Here is a 3,479-nt window from a genome sequence, read left to right as displayed (position 1 = left end):
ATATATATATATTGTATTATTCAGGGCGGATATGACCCGTAGCCAGCCGTATCAGAAAATAAACTTTTATTCTTTTCCACAAACAGTCAGAGTAAATGGCTTATATTCAGCATATACCAGATTCGGCTCAGCGCCTGAGTCCCAGCGTCCGGGTTAGAGTCCCAGCCTGCTCACAGAGGGTTCCAGTATGGACACAGGTGCCCCAGCAGTGTTTCGGCAGACTGTATTCTACATCCAGGGATGTTACAGACATTATATTGTTACCAGAAACACATCGATATATCCCCCTGTTTTTCTCAGAAAAGTCGAATATTTGAATGTATAAATTATCATTATGGACAAATTCTTTCATATTTTTTCTTCTTTGAAAAGATCCAGAGAAAGAGGGTTTTCCATGCAATGAACAATTACATCCAAGTGTTATTTCCGCTCCTAATGGCAAATACTTCTTTACAAGTTCTACACAATAAGTACAAGAATGCATAGAAGAAAATAAGCATTACTAAATAAAACACAGATGAGAAGATTTTGGTGGTTATATGATCAGTATAAGTAAATATGAAATATTTAAAGTATAATTAAACTCTCTGGGTTTTTTTTGCATATATCTATTGCTAGCAAGCATGCAAAAACATAAAAAAGTTACCAAAAAGGTAATTAGTTACCCGTGTCTCTGCCGCTCGCTCCCGTCTGAAGATCTAGAGCTTCTCGAGCGGCCTAGCAGGATGATGGGGCGGGCGCATGCGCAATAGAGATCTTCGGCAGTGAGAAGAGGAGAGACACACCGGAGGTGAATGCACATAACCTGGAGAATGCACGTCGGACAGACACCGTGGGACCCAAAGAGTCTGCGCTGGATCAGAGACTGGCACCAGTGCTGGAGGGATTGCTGAATACAACTGGAAGGAAGAAGATGATCGGATCAAGAGGCATAATTTAAGGTAAGTCCATAAAGCAGCATGGTGCGGGGAGGAAAAGAATTGTGACTTTAATGTCACTTTATTTTTGGGTAGAGCGAAGAAGCTTTGTCAAGTTTTATTGCTGTCTGTATCCCAATTGAAAATAATGGGAAATATAATTAACAGGCATGTGGCCTAGTATAGTTGAGTAGAGAGGGTTACTTGCTCACTGCCTTCCTCCTTTCTGGCCACTAAGGCTGGAATGGATCTGTCATTTAGTTGTGGCATTAAGTTCTGTGACAAATGGAAGGAAGTGATTTCAGCGAAGAGTGCGGAATCATTCAAGAAACTCCTGGACGAGTTCCTTGGAGACCATAACATGCGGGGGTACAGGTGCTCTTAGGAGCAAAATCACACATGGACTCATATACACGCACACAACTGCTCAAACATAAAAGCGTGCACGCAATATATTGGACTTGATGGACTTATGTCTTTATTCAACCTCAAATACTATGTAACTAAGTAAATGCATGGCCGCTTTTTGTAAAAAAAAAAAAACTAACTTTTAAAGGAGTGCATCCTACTGCTCTGCAAATTTAAGTGCAAGTTTAAGGCATCCCCAAAGCATGTTGTTTAAATTATTTATGGTCCTTTAAGCCTTAATGCATTAAAAGACTCTCCTCAACCCACATCCTTTTTTTAACAGAAATTTGCAAACGGCTTGAAAATGGCCAGAAATGCAATGGACACACACTGCTACTCACTCTGATGGAAACCCCCTTGACTTCATATTCTCCCACCTCGGTACTCCTTGCAATTTTTCTAGCACCCTTTTTCTTCTCTCTGATCACAACCTCATCAGTTTCATGCTTTCCCTATCTTTAGCCCCCTTTCCCTCCAACCAGCAAACAATTACCCAAAGAAGCCTCCACAACTTTAACACTTCTCTCTACACTGCAACAGACTAACTTTATAAAGACATTTGTTCTTTTCCTTTTCCTTTCCTGCCCAGACCTTGTCACTTCTTTTTACAATAGCTCACTATTATCCTGTATGGATACAGTCATGCTCGTCAGCGACTATATCATAAATCTAAATTCCTGCAAGATGTCACGTTATATAAATCTACCCTCCAAAACTATAGCACCTGCCTCCTTGCTGCCAAACAGATTCACTAGACTCATTAGCACACTCTCATTCAGCTCCATCAACTCTTTTCTACCTTAACTCTCTACTTCATACCCCACCGCCAAACCTCCAACCAACTCACTGTCCGGGTGATGTTAAAAAATTTCAAAAACAAGATTGATACAATTTGTTACAGAATACCCAGTCCAGTCATCTCCCCCACTGAACTCACCATGCCTACCACCGAAGTTGCTACACTTTTGTCCAACACCCACCTAACCACCTGCCCTCTGGATCCCATCCCCTCTCAACTACTCCAGTTACCTTCTAGCTCTATTCTATACTCTCTTATTCGCATCTTCAATCTCTCCCTTTCTACAGGCTTGTTCCCTACCCCTCTGAACCATTCAATGGTGACCCCCATACTAAAAAAATCCTCAGTGGACCCAACCCGCCTGAACAACTTAAGACCCAGCTACTTGCTCCTGTTTACCTCCAGAATTCTTGAACATCTAGTCTACAACTATCTAAGATACCACCTTACGGTTTACAATCTTTTTGACTCCTTTCAATCTGGCTTTTGTCTGCATTACTCCACAGAAACTGCTCTCCTAAAACTTACTAATGACTTACCAACTGCTAAAACCAATGGCCACTACTCCATACTCATACTCCTAGACATTTCTGCTTTGAAACAATTGACCACCAGCTACTCCTAAAAAAACTTGACTGTCTTGGTCTCTACGACTCTGCTCTTTTTTTAGTTTACCTCCTACCTATCTCAGCACGTTTTTAGTGTCATCTACAACTCTCTATCCTCCTCTCCTCTAACACTGTCAATGGGGGTCCCCCAAGGCTCTGTCCTTGAGCCGCTTCTATTCTCTATCTACTTGTCCTCCCAGGTCATTTGATAACCTCCCACAGCTTCCAATATTATCTCTATGCTGAGAACACCAAGTTCTCTCTACTCTTCAGCTTACCCATTCTATCTCCTAACGCATCACTAATCTACCCAGTGACAATATCTACATGGATGTCACACCACTTCCTCAAATTAAACCTGTCCAAAACTGAGCCCAAAATACTTTCTCCCCTCCTTGTTTTCTCCCCCAAAACTTCTCCATCAATCAACAGAACAATGATCAACCCCACCAGGCAAGGGTGCTTGGTGTAATCCTTGATTCTGACTTCTCATTTCAGCCCCACATGCAATCACTATCCAAATGCCAACTTAACCTCCACAACATTTCCAAAATTCACCCCTTATTAACAAATAACACCACAAAGCTTCCAAATTGATCCATTCTAATCTCTAAAGACAACCCTTGCAACTCCCTCCTCGATGGCATACCACTATGCAGACCTTTTCAGTCTATTATGAATGCTGCTGCCAGACTCATCCACCTCTCTAGCTGCATTCATAATAGACTGATTAAAACTGTTCAGTGT

General features: G+C 41.6%; 1 long non-coding RNA gene across 1 annotated transcript in view; it reads right to left on the bottom strand.

Moving 5' to 3' along the window:
* Positions 1–3,265, bottom strand: part of LOC108799689 — a 13,918-nt gene extending 10,653 nt beyond the window's left edge. Inside the window, exon 1 of the long non-coding RNA XR_001942041.1 lies at positions 3,183–3,265. This is a non-coding gene — a long non-coding RNA (uncharacterized LOC108799689). The remainder of the gene's footprint in view (positions 1–3,182) is intronic.
* Positions 3,266–3,479: the final 214 nt, after the last annotated feature.

This window comes from Nanorana parkeri, unplaced genomic scaffold, assembly GCF_000935625.1.
Source record: "Nanorana parkeri isolate BGI_ZX_2015 unplaced genomic scaffold, ASM93562v1 scaffold1788, whole genome shotgun sequence".
NCBI classification, from domain to species: domain Eukaryota; kingdom Metazoa; phylum Chordata; class Amphibia; order Anura; family Dicroglossidae; genus Nanorana; species Nanorana parkeri.
Note: the sequence above shows the minus strand (reverse complement) of the source record. Positions and strands in the feature narration are given on the sequence as shown.